This window comes from Marmota monax, unplaced genomic scaffold, assembly GCF_021218885.2.
Source record: "Marmota monax isolate L192 unplaced genomic scaffold, Marmota_monax_Labrador192_F-V1.1 WCK01_AAM20220418_F8-fsc00019, whole genome shotgun sequence".
NCBI classification, from domain to species: Eukaryota; Metazoa; Chordata; class Mammalia; order Rodentia; family Sciuridae; genus Marmota; species Marmota monax.
In genome coordinates, this window is record NW_026695242.1 from 8,630,470 (window position 1) to 8,644,576 (window position 14,107).

Sequence of the window (14,107 nt, forward strand, 5' to 3'; positions counted from 1 at the left end):
TTTGGAAAAGCTGAAAAATGAGTCATCATCCTTCATCCCAACACCCACGAGTCCAAGTTAACTCCTTGTTTGAGATCCTTGTAGTCTTTTTTTTTGCCCCCTATACATCTATACAGTTCAAAAAATGGAGTGATTCACTTTATCATTGCTTTTAAAACTTTTACAATATAAAATAAAAAACATATAAGGGCTGGGGTTGTGGCTCAGTGGGAGAGCGCTTGCAGAGTGTGTGTGAGGCCCTGGGTTCTACCCTCAGTGCCACATAAAAATAAATAAACAAAGGCATTGTGTCCCTCTACAACTAAAAATAAAAAATAAAAAAAAACCTTACATAAGAACAACACAAATGTATGTGTTAACAGGAATTATCAAAAGCTTAACATCCTTGTAACAAATACAAGTTTAAGGGATGGGGAGATAGCTCAGTGGTAAAGTGCCTGCCTAGCATGCATGAGGCCCTGAGTTCAATCCCCATCACCACATAAAAAATAAAAAACAACAAATACAAGTTCCTCTAATGCCTCATTACCACCTCAACTGCTTGCTTCCCAATCTCACTTCTAATATATCCAACATTTTGTCACTTATAACATCTACATATATTAACACCCCATAATACATTGTTACTATTTTGCTTTAAACTGTCAATGAGCTTTTAAAGAGTTTTTTTTCCTAAAGAAAACCCCACTTAAAAAAATTTATTTGTATTTGTTTATTTTTATGTGGTTCTGGGGACCGAACCCAGGGTCTCATGCATGAGGGGCAAGCAATCTACTACTGAGCTACAATCCCAGCCCAAGAAAACCCCACTTTTCTGTTTACCCACATGTTTACCATTCCCAGTGTTCTGTGTTCTTTTGAATAGAGCTAAAATTCTGTCATGATTTTCCGTTTGCCTAAAGAGCTTCTTTGAATATTCCCTAAAGTGAAGTTCTTTTAGTTTTTCTAGGCCTGGAAAAGTCTTTACTTGATTTCTGTTTTTGTAGGGTATTTTGTCTGGGTATAAAATTATGTCATGGTGGTTTTTGTTGTCGCTGTCATTCAGTACTTGGAAAATGCTGTTCTGTTGTCTTGTGGCTTGTTTGTGTTGTCTCTGTCACACAGACAGATGTATTTTTGTCTTTGTTGTTCTGTATAAGATTTGGCTTTATTTTGATATGGCTTGGTAAAATTTACTTCTTATTTCTTCTGCTTTGGGTTCATTGTGCTCCTTAAATCTTGTTTTCAATAGTTTTGATCAGATTTGGAAAAATATCAGCCATTATATCTTCAAAAACTTTTTTGTCCTGTTTTCCCCTTTCTTGTCCTCTGGGGACTTGAAGTCTACATTTTTTTTTTTTTTAGGCTCCTGGAAAGTTATCCCAATGCTCACTTAGGCTGTTTTTTTTTCCCTGCATCTTTATTTTCCATTTGTGTTTCATTTTGGATAAATTTCGTTGCTATGTTTTCAAGTTGGTGAAGTTTTTCTTTTATAACGTGTGACATGGTATTCTTCCTTCCCAGTGTGTTTAAAAAATCTGCATTGTTGTCATTTTCAATTCTAGAAATTTATTTGGGTCTTTTCACAATATATTTTTCATGTCTTTAATATGCTCAATTTCCCCCTCTATTGAATTTGTAGACTATTATTTTAATAACTTTTACCACCTTGCCTACTAACTATAGCTCTCATGTTATTTTTTATCTACTCCTTATTGGTCATGTTTTACTCTTCCTTTTCATATCTGGTAATTTTTGACTGGATCCAGACACTGTGAGTTTTATAAGGTGAGGTACTGAATATCTTGTCTGCTTGCAAACATTTCTTGAATGTATTTCAGATGCAGTTAGTTTACCTAGAAACGGTTTGATCGTGTTGAGGCTTGTCTTGAAGCTTTGTTCAGTGGGATCAGAGAAGCTTTGGTTCTAGGGCTGATCTGCCTCACTACTCAATGCCTCGGGAATTCCCAGCCTTTCTACTGTGGCGGGTGAGACCCCGGACTTTTCCTGGTTCTATGTAAATTTCCCCAAATGTTCACCTTGCTCTTTTCCAGTGCTTCTTTCCCAGGGGTGGTGCGGTCTCCTCACCCACAGTGCTGAGTATTCCAGGGGTGTCCTCTGCACCCCCCTGGAGCTCTCCCCGGGCACCTCTCTAGTACCTGCTCTGTGGACTGGAGCTACGTTGGCCTCCTTAAACTCCCAGTGTGTCTCCTTAACTCAGATGGACTGTTGGGTCCCCCTCTCTGTGTATTTGCCCCGCATATTCTCTTCATCAGGGAGCTCACTCTTTCATTATCCCTTTCTCAGAGACCACTGTGCTATTCTTTGAAGATAGATATCCAGTGTCTGAAAACAGTATTTTCCCCCATTCATAGATTTGGCTTAGTGTTTTAGTTATTTTGGACAGGACAGTGAATACGGTCCCTGTTACTCGATTTTCACCAGTACCAAAAGTCTTTATCCTGGATTTATAGTGATCCTTTCCTTATGTTATTTTATAGTTGTATCATGTGTACATGCATTTTGCAGTTTTAGCAAGTGTACATGTCTAGACAGTAGAGCTTAGTCTTGCCCTTTAAATTTATTATACATCTTCTAGGTGTCTTTTTTTGGGGGGTGGGAGCACTAGACCACTGAACCACATCCCCAGCCCTATTTTGTATTTTATTTAGGAGCCAGGGTCTCGCTGAGTTGCTTAGTACTTCATTTTTTTTTTTTTTTGAGGCTGGCTTTGAACTCATGATCCTCCTGCCTCAGCCTCCTGAGCCACTGGGATTACCAGTGTGCACTACCACACCTGGCTAGTTGTCTTAATATATAGAACCCATATCTATTCCCTTCTTTTCCTTTGATTCTGAAGATCTGCACTGGTTGAGTGGCAGATCCCCACAGACTGAAGTTTGCTGATGCACATGTGTGTTCAGTTTAAGTGCCCTGTCCTTTTTTTTTGAGGTGCTGGGGATTGAACTGGGGCCTCCTCACATGCTAGGCTACCACTCTACCACTGAGCTACCTCCCTATCCTTGTTCTACCCTCCTTTTTTTTTTTTTTTCCCAGAAAATAGGCAGCTAGATCAGAGACTTGATTAGACTTGTGCTCGATACCTTTGGCAGGACTGCTTTGCTGGTGCCTGGTCACTAGCAGGCACATAACATCTGATTCTCCCTTTTTGTGACGTTAGCAGCCATTAATGCTAAAGGCCTACATTTATTAATTCATTGGGGATTGAAGACTGGTGATATTCTAATTCTTTAACTTCTTTTTCATTTATTAAATAGAGCAAATTTATAAAGAGGCATGTATCCTCATTACTATTTGATTACCCCTGGTACCGTTTTTGTGGGAAGGCGGACTAAATGTTTCATTTAAGATAATGAGTTGGCTTCATATCATTCTCTCAAGGTTGTTCGTTAGTTTTTTAAAAAATAGTTTTCAATATAATTATTAACTCATTAATTGATGGGTTTCCTCAGGGGCCATTATCCTTTTGGAAGTTTGAACTGTCCCATTTCTGGCTAGTGGGCACCTCTTCAAATTAACTCTGAGTCCTTTTCACACCTTAGTAGTTGGATAACTTCCTCTTATGTAGTATGACAAGATGTTCTAGGCCCAGATTCTACCTTTCCTGCCTCAAAACAGGAGTCAGAAAATTTCTCAAGAAGCCCTCTTTTTGCTTAGTGTAAAGTGGTTATTTTAGGCATTCTGTGTGCTAGATGAGGAAATCTCCCAAGTTGGCTATTGTAGTTAGGCTCCTTAGAACAGAGCTAAGACTATGAGTGTATGTGTGTCTTTTCTGTCTTTTTTATTTAATATCATTTTAGTTGTCGATGGACACAATATCTTAATTTATTTTTATGTGGTGCTGAGGATCGAATCCAGTGCCTTATGCGTGCGAGGCAAGTGCTGTACCACTGAGCTACAGCCCCGGCCCTCCTCTTTTTAATGATTATATATTTTATGAGCTTATATTAATACTTCTAATTTTAATCCCCCAAATTTGAATATGCCATAGTTGTTCATTTGCTTCATCCCACATCTACTCAAAATACCCTCAGATAATAGTAATTATTACGAGGGCAGTTATACAGGGCTGGGATGGAGGTCTGGGGGAGAGTGCTTACGTAACACGAGGCGTGAGGCCTCAGGTTTGTTTCCTAATGTTGCAAAAAAGTAATTCAGATTGTCCCATTATAAGCCTTTCCTTTTATCCCTCATAACTAAATAACTACATGCTGATCACTGGTCCTTATACTAAATGTGTCCCTAGTCATTTTGTTTGACTGAAGCTCACTTTTAAGTATGTTTCTCAAAAGGGGCTCATGGGACCAATATTCCCTATATTTTTTTACAGTTTATATCTTTTATACTTGAATGTCAGCTATGAAATTCTTGGCTCATATTTCCTGTCTCTAGGTATCTCAAAAATATTTCTGTTTGCTTCTGGAGAACTATTGGTATACAAATGTTTCATAATAATCTAATTTTCCCGCTATTATAACTCATTTACTGTTTTGTCTAGGTGCTCAAAGGATTTCTATTTTTCTTTAAAGACAGTAGTTTAGTAGTTTCATTAGTATATTTGTGATATGGGTCATTCTTGGTCAGCATTCTTAGGTCCATATCATGTTCTTTTATTGCATCATCATCATCATCATCATCATCATTATTATTATTATTATTCTGGGGATTGAACCCAGGGGCACTTATCACTGAGCTACATCCCTGGCCCTCTTTATTTTATATTTGGAGACCAGGTCTTGCTAAGTTGCTTGTGTCCTGCTAAGTTGCTGAGGCTGGCCTTGAACTTGTGATCCTCCTGTCTCAGCCTCCTGAGTCACTTGTTATTTTTTCATACAGAGTCTTACTATATTTCCCAGGTCAGTCCTGAACTCCTAGTTTCAAGCCATGCTCCTGCTTCAGCTTCCTGAGTAGCTGGGACTACAGGCATGCATCATTGCACTGGTTGGTGTACTGTTTAAACATAGTTTCAGAACCTTTTTTTATATATTTTGAGAAAGTTTTCTTAAATTACAGTTTTTGGTACTTGTTCCATTCTCTTTCGTTTCCATTGGGGATCACTATTACTCATACTTTGATTCTTTTTCGCCTATCTTCAATATTTGTTAATTCTTTTCTAATCATTTCCATCATTTTAAAAATTTCTTCTTTAACTAGTATTTATTTATTTGGGAATACCAGGCATGGAACTCAGGGGCACTTGACCACTGAGCCACATCCCCAGCCCTATTTTGGATTTTATTTAGATAAGGTCTCACTGAGCTGCTTAGGGCCTCACTTTTGCTGGCCTTGAACTCCTGAGTCTCCTGCCTCCTCCTCTCAAGCTGCTGGGATTATAGGCATGTGCCACTGCACCCAGCTTTTAAATAGTCTTTATTTTTTTAAAGCAGTTTTATGGTTTACAAAAAATTGAGTACATATACATTGCTGGTGGGACTGCACATTGGTGCAACCACTATGGAAAGCAGTATGGAGATTCCTCAGAAAACTTGGAATGGAACCATGATTTGACCCAGCTATCCCACTCCTTGGTTTATACCCAAAGGACTTAAAATCATCATGCTACAGTGACACAGCCATGTCAATGTTTATAGCAGCTCAATTCACAATAGTTAAACTATGGAACCAACCTAGGTGCCCTTCAAAAGATGAATGAATAAGGAAATTGAGGCAAATAGACACAATGTGCCGCAGTCTGGCTGGGCAAAATAACCGGGGGGTGAAAAGCAACTTGTGAAGGTTGAAACAGCAGGAGTCGCTTTATTACGGGACAGCAGAGGTATATATACTTAACTAATTACACACAGCTTAACTTAATTAACATCATTTAGATACAGCAGTCAGTCATTAAGGAATCCTCACCCTCTTAATGACTCGCTGGTGTTACTTCACAAACCACTCCTCCTGGCAAAGTGCCAGGCGCCATCTTGACTTGGTTGTGGCCCTCAACATCTCCCCCCTTTTGTTTAATTAACCAACAAGTATGTGGCTTAGGGACCGTGCCTGTTTTAGGTTGTCCAATACTACATATGGTCCTTACCCGTCATTGGATGGTCTGACCTGAAATCGTCAGCCTCCTGTCTTACGTTGGTACCACTGTAATTGGATCTTACCTGTCTTTGACTACCAGCCCAGCACACTTAGCCATACTTGTGGATACACAAACACCATAAACAACCTGCTACAAGCAGAAAGGGGAGGACACAAAATGCCATGACACCAAGCCAATTGACAGCTCCTTTTGGAAAAATTGTACCACCGATGACACCATCAGCAAAGATACCCCGGCACTACCACAATTCGCTGCACCAAGAGATAGTTCACAATGCATACAAGTGATACGTAGTCCAGGCAAGTTCTGCAAGCAGTTCAAAGCAGAGGAATCCATCAGTATGTCCATTTCCTCCCAAAGTAAATCGACTCCTTGATTGAGCAACACTTGTTGAGTTACATTATTCATTGATGCATCAGTTTATACAGTTTGTTGTGATAGCTATCGAAGAAGCTATAGTTTGGTTTTCAGTAATTTACATTTGAAATAGGCCTCAATGGTGCTCATTATTCACTAGCCTCCAGGTGTGGGAGAACCATTGTAGCTAAACTGGAGTTCTGGATATCAGCTGCCATGGATTTGAGAAATTGCTACCCTGCATTTATCCACAGGAATAGCGAGGAGTCCCGTGGCAGCACCTGCAGCAAACAGGGAAAAACTGACGACTCATTTGTTATTGGCATTGGAAATGGCCAAACTTCAGGGACGCCGGGCGCGTCCTCCGCCAGCTGTAGCATCCCTGGGCAGCCCCAGATGGCCCCGGGGAGTGTCCCGGACTCAAACTGCCACTGGTCACAGGGAGCAAGAGCCTGCGAGACTGTGCCTCCAGGTCAGGTCTGGGTTTGGGCTCGAGGCAGTGGCGTCCGGCTCCCCGGGCAGGGGCGGGGAAAGGCTGGGCCGGCAGGGGCGGGAAAGGCTGGTGGCTGCCGACGCCGCTTGGAAAGTCCCTGCTGCGCTGTGACCAGCTCACGTATGTGGCAGCTGCAGCGCCGCTTCACGCACCCTCCGGTAATGAAAAGTATTTAGTAGTAGCCTTTTGTTGCAACTCTTTCCCTGACAGTCCTTCCTCCTCTGAACTTTCTTCCTCTTTCTGACTAGAGTTCCTGGGCTTTTATCAACGTGTGCCCTAACTGTTCTTGGTTTTACTGGGGTGCCTCCTTCCTTCAGCAATTTACTTAACACCCTTTCGGTTTGGTTTCCACCAACTTCTGATCCGTAACAAAGACAACACAACACACCAAGACAAAACAAGACAAAAACACACTGTATCAATCTTCTCCATTTTCTTGAAATGGCCATCCTTCCTCTCGCCCTATCTGCTTCCAGGGATGAGCAGCTTTGCTCCCATCCTATTTATTTCTAGGGACAGGCAGCTTCCCTTGTCACTTACCCCCGAGCATCCTGGGGCTTCCCGTACGGGCTACCATCTGCCGCAGTCTGGCTGGGAAAAATAACGGGGGGGGGGGGTGGTGGTGACAAGCAACTTGTGAAGATTGAAATAGCAGGAGCCGCTTTATTACGGGACAGCAGAGGTATATATACCTAACTAATTACACACTTAATTAACATCATCTAGATACAGCAGTCAGTCATTAAGGAATCCTCATCATCTTAATGGCTCGATGGAGTTGCTTCACAAACCACTCCTCCTGGCAAAGTGCCAGGCACCATCTCGACTTGGTTGTGGCCCTCAACAACAATGGAATATTACTCAGCCATAAAGAAGAATGAAATTATGACATTTGTCAGTAAATGGATGGAACTGAAGACTATCAGTTAAGTGAAACAAACCAATCCCCAAAAACCAAAGGCAGAATGTTTTCTCTGATATGAAGATGCTGATTCACAATAAGTGCGGGGGCCTAGGGAAGAACAGAGGATTAGACACAGGGGAGTGAAGGGCAGGGAGGGAGCATGGGTGTAGGAAGGATAGTAGGATGAATTGTATATTATTACCCTATGTGCATATATGATTCCATGACAGTGTACAATTACATGAGAAATTGTACTCCATTTATGCCTGATGTATCAAAATGCATTCTACTGTCCTGTATAAGTAATTAGAACAAATTGAAAAATTTGAGTACAGAGAGTTCCTGCTTGCTCACTGGTTTTATTCATAAAATCAATCAACCTTTTAATATAACCTTGCTGTTACCAGTTATTAGTTCCAGGACATTTTTTTCTGGTAAATTCTTTTTTTTTTTCGTATTTTTGATCCATGCATTATAGTTGTACATAAAGGTGGGGTTTGTTGTTGCATATTCGTACATGCACACAATGTAACAATATAATTTGGTCAATGTCACCTTTCTTTTTCTTTTTTCCTCTCTAGCTTCTGCATATGAGAGAAAAATACAACACTTGGCCTCATGAACTTGACTTATCTCACTTAACATAATAGCCCTAGTTCCATTCATTTTCCTGCAAATGACATAATTTATGGCTGAATAAATAAATTAATTAATTGGGCTTGTTCCATAGTTTGGTTAACTAGATTGAATACTGAGCGAGTGGTGCAGCTGGGTTGTATAGTAGTTCCATACTGATTTCCACAGTGGTTGTACTGATCTGCAGTCCCACCAGGAGTGGTCCCTTTTCTCCACATGGTCTCTAGAGTTTCTTACTGTCTGTATTCCTGATGACTGCCATCTGACTTCAGTGGAAGGAAATTTCTCAATTTGCATTTCCCTAATTGTTAAAGATGTTGAGCATTTTTTTCATGTATTTGTTGGCCCTGTTGTTTCCTCTGAGAAGTATCTGTTTATTTCATTTGCCTGCTTATTAATTGGGATACTTTTTTTGTGTGATGGGGGGAGTTTTGTGGGCCTTTTATGTATTCTGGATATTAATCCTCTGTCAGAAGAGCAGCAAGCAAAGATTTTCTTCCATTCTGTAGGGTCTCTCTTCACATTGTCAATTCTCCCCGTTGCTGCGCAGAAGACTTTTAATTTGTTCCCATACCATTTATGAACTCTTGTCATTATTTTCTTAGCTTTAAGGGTCTTATTGAGAAAGGTGTTGCCTACACCTGCACGTTGGAGTGTTGACTCTACATTTTCTGGTCTAATTCCTAGACCTTTGACTGTTGTGCAGGATGCGAGAAGGATCTAGCTTCCTTCTTCTACTGGATGACCAGTTCCCCCAGCACCATTGGTTAAAAATGGTGCTGGGGGAACTCCAACATGTCTTTGGCTCCTTTGTCAAGGATCAGATGACTGTACCTGTGTGGGTTTGTCTCTGTGTCTTCCATTTTGTTCCACTGGCTGTGTGTCTGTTTTTGTGCCAGTACCATACAGCTTCTGTTCCAGTAGCTCTGTAATATAATTTGAAGTCAGATATTGTGATGCTTGCAGCTTATTTTTTGTGGCTTAGAATTGCTTTGGTTATCTTGGGTCTTTTATTCTTCCAAATAAATTTTAAGACTTTTTAAATATAGTTCTCTGAAGGATGTTGTTGGCATTTGGATAGGGATGACGTTGGATTTGTGCATTGCTTTTGGTAATGTGGTATTTAAACAATCTTAATTTTGCCTATCCATGAACATGGGAGCCCTTTCCATCTTTTCTGTCTTGTTCAATTTTTTTCTTCAGTGTCTTATAGTTTTCACTGTAAATATCTATCTAAGTCTTTAAGTCAAGCAGTGTCTTTTTGAAATGTAATTAGGTGCATCAATGTTTGGGGCATAAATATTTATTATTGTTATATCTTGTTGAATTGTCCCATTTACTAGTTTGAAGTGACCTTCTTTGTCTCTTCTGATTAATTTTGGCTTGAAGTCTTCCTCATCAGACATGTGAGTATCTACTCCTTGTTTTCAGGTTCTATTTCCATAGAATATCAATTTCCATCCTTTTACTTGAAGCCTGTGACTGTCTCTGCCTGTGAGGTGAATCTCTGACAAACAACATGTGGTTGGGTCTTGTTTTGTCATGCTTTATGCCAGTCTATGTCCTTTAATTAAAGTTTGGAGACCATTTACATTCAATGTTATTATAGAGAGATGTTTATTAATTCCTGCCATGTTGACTCATTTCTGATGTTTAATTTGTCTGTTCTCTTTCTCATTTGCTTAGCTACTCTTCAAATGAGATCTGTCCATGTGTCCATGGGTGGGTTCTGGGGTTTATTTTTGATTTCTTCTGTGAATAGTATTTCTTTCAGGTTTTTTTCTGTAGCACTTGGTTAGTAGTCACAAATTCTTTTAGTTTCTGCTTATCTATATATATCTCCAGGAACCAATCAGCACAGCAAGAACACCAAGACATAAAAAATAAAAGGAACAAAATCTTAACGAAAAAAACGTCTCCAAATGAGGTGGTCAGTATTGTGAACGAGGATGGATGACCATTGCTGGTGACCAATGCTTTTTCCTTGTTTCCTTTTGGGGCTATGTACCCCCTACAGAGAGCAAAAGCTGGGGGTTGTTAAACCGTGTGTGTGTGTGTGTGTGTGTGTGTGTGTGTGTGTGTGTTGCTCACCAAGCTGCCAGCTGCAGTTGACTGAAACCAAAGCTGGTTAACATAGTTTCAGCTCCCTTTCTCCCCAGGGTAATGCAAGGTGTGATGGGAGGTTGGCATTTTGTCTGGACAGAGCACTCCCAGGGTGGGCATGTTGCAGAGTTCTAACTAGGGAGTTCTGGTGTGTGGGGTTTAGTTCTAAATAGGCCTTTGGGACTTTGCTGGTGGCACTAGCTCTGGGGAGATTAGATCAACACAGGGGCCAGGCAGATGCTGGTCTTGGCTGGGAGTCTGGCTCTAAGGAGCCTCCCAAGCATTCTACTTGTGTGGCAGGGAACTCAATCCTCCCCAGGTCTCACATACTCTGCTGCTCATGAATAAGGCCTTCCCAGGCTCAGTGCCCAAGTGTAGTCATGATCACCTGTTCAGTTTACTGACCCTCTTCAGGTAGTCATGTGAGCAGGTCATGTGAGCCACCAGACTCAAAGAGAAAGTGAGTTGCGCTCCCCTGCATATCTCTGACTTGAATTGCCTTGGTCCAATCTCTGTACCTGTTTCAGTAACCTTCTGATGGGTACACCCTAGGCTACATGGTAGGTGCTTGCTGGGAAGTATGGCGATATTTGTTATGACCTGCTAGGTTCCTGCAGCAGCAAACTCAGGGGCTCCCAGTCTCAGCTCTCCTCCCGCCAGTTCAGAGACACAACACTTTCCAACACCAGTGCACTATGCAGCCTCGGCATCTGCTAAATTCAGGCTGCTCTTATATTCTACAGGTTTTCCATAAAATTGTCTATTGTGTTTCTCTCTCTATGTGTAATCTCTCCCCTCTGCAGAGAACTGCTGCTGCTGCTGCTGCTGCTGCCACAGCCAGCCTGGTTCCAATGTACTTTTTCATGTCCTTTGTTCAGTGCACCTGAATTTCTGAGCCTCTACAGACTCTCTCTGGTGTTGAATTTCAGTGAAGTCCCTCCTTCACCCAACTTGCTGAGAAGCAGTACTCCTGCTGCTCGAATCCCGAGCCACAGAGCAACTGAAACCTCAGCCTTCCTCTAATTTGCCATCTCGGGTCTGTCTGATCAATTCTTTAGGATTCTATATATAGACAGTCATGGCATTTGTGAGCAAAGGTGGTTTTATTTCTTTCTTTCCAATATTTATACGCTTTATTTCCTTTTTCTTATCTTATGGCATTAATTAGGACTTTCAACACAATGAGGAGGCTCTCAGAGAGACATCCTTGTCTTGTACCTGATCTCGTCAGTAAAGCTTCTAGTTCCTCATCATTAATTATGACGTAAGTAGATTTTTTTTTGCAGATTGTTTTTTTATGACATTGGTGAAGTTCTGTTGTAGTCCTAGTTTGCTAAGAGTTTTTCCTTCTTTTTTAAAATCAGAATTGGATGTTGGACTATGTTAAATGCTTTTTCTGTAACTATTGATATAGTTGTGTGATTTTTTTTCCTTCAGTCAGTTCATGTGATGGATTAGGATTAATTATTTTTGGATGTTGACTCAGCATTGCACACCTGGAATAAATCTCACTTGATTATATTGTGTAATTTTTTCATATGTTGTTGAATTCAATTAGCTAATTTTGGGGGGGAGGATTTTTACATTTATGTTCATGAGACACAGTGTGTGTCTGTGAGCTGGCTTAGGGATTCAAATAATTCTGGCATTATGAGTTAAGAAGCATTCTTACAATTTCCATCTACTGGAAGAAATTGTAAGAGAATTGACAAATTTCTTCCTTAAATATTTAGTAGATATTTGATAAATATTTGGTAGATATTAAATATTCACCAGTGAACACATTGATTCCTGATAATTACTCTTTTGGAAGATTATTATTAATTCAATTTATTTAACAGATAGAGAGGCCTATTCAAATTGTCTCTTCCTCCTCTTCCTCCTCCTGCTTCTTCTACTTTTTGTCTTCTTCCTCCTCCTTCCAAGGTTGAACCCAGGGATGATTAACCATTGAGCCACATTCCCAGCCCTTTTTATTTTTTATTTTGAGACAGGGTCTCACTAAGTTGCAGGGCCTCGCTAAATTGCTGAGACTGGTTTTGACCTTGTGATCCTCCTACCTCAGCCTCCCGAGCTGCTGGGATTACAGGCATTCACCAGCATGTCTGGATATTTCTTCTTGCATGAGTTTTGGAGGATTATGTCTTTCAGGGAATTGGTATATTTCATCTAAGTTATCAAATTTGTGGGCATAGAGTTTTCACAGAATTCCTTTATTATTCTTAATTATTAATGTCTGTGAGATCTTAGGTGATGTCCTTTTCATCATTTCTGATAAAGAACTAATTTGTCTCTTCTCTCTTTTTTTATTAGAAGCTTATCAATTTTATTGGGCTTTTCAGAGAACGAGTTTTTGGTTTCATTGATTTTCTGTTTGCAATTCTGATTTCTGTTCTAATATTGATTATTTATTCTCTTTGCTTATAATGGATTTAATTTGCTCTTATATTTCTAGTTTCCTAAGATGGAAGCTTAGACGATTTATTTTAGATATTTCTTCTTTTCTACTATAAGCATTAAATGCTACGAATTGCCCTCTAAGCATGTTTTCATTGCATTCCACAGATTTTGATAAGTTTTGTTTTCATTTAATCCAAAATATTTAAAAATTTCTCTTGAGATTTCTTCTTTGGTTCATATCTTATTTAAAAGTTTATTTTTAATCTTCCCATATCTGTTATTGATTTCTAGTTCAGCTCCATGTTGTCTGAGAGGCTACACTGAGTGATTTATTTCCCTTAAATTTGTCAAGACATGTTTGATGGCCCAGAATGTAAAGTAAGTGAATGTGCCAGTGAACTTGAAAGTAATTTATGTTCAGGTGGATGAAATAATCTGTAGAGGTCAATTATTTCCAATTTTTTTTAATGGTGCCATTGAATTCAAATGTGTCCTTATTGATTTTCTGCTTGTTGTATCTATTACTGAGACAGGGATGTTGAATCTTCAACTATAATAGTAGGTTCATCTATTCTTGAAGTTCAATCACTTTTTGCCTTATGTATTTTGATGGTATGTTGTTGGGTACTTATACATTGAAAATTGTATGTCATTTTGGAGCATTGACTTTTTATTATTATGTAATATCCTTCTTTATCCCTGATAATTTTTCTTCCTCTGTTGTTTGTTCTGTGTGACCATAGCTTCTATAGCTTTATTTTCATAGTGTTAGTATGATATATCTTTCTCCATCCTTTTATTTTAAAAATCTCAAATTTTGGTAAAGAGTACAACATAAAATTTACCATCATAACCACATTTGTTTTTCCATTCATTCATTGATGGATATTTTGTTTGTTTTCACCTGTATTTGCTATTATGAATAATGCTGTTATGAACATGATTCCATAACTAGCTTTTCAAAATCTTGCTGTCATTATTTTGGATATATATTCAGAAGTGGGTTTGCTGAATCATTTTTGAAAATTCAATTTTTTTGATAATTCTATTATTAATTTTTTGAGAGCCCACTATACCGTTTTCCAGAGCAGCAATATCACTTCATATTTTGCCAAGAGTGCATAAAGTCTCCAGTTTCTCATTCATATTTGTTTATTTTGTCTTT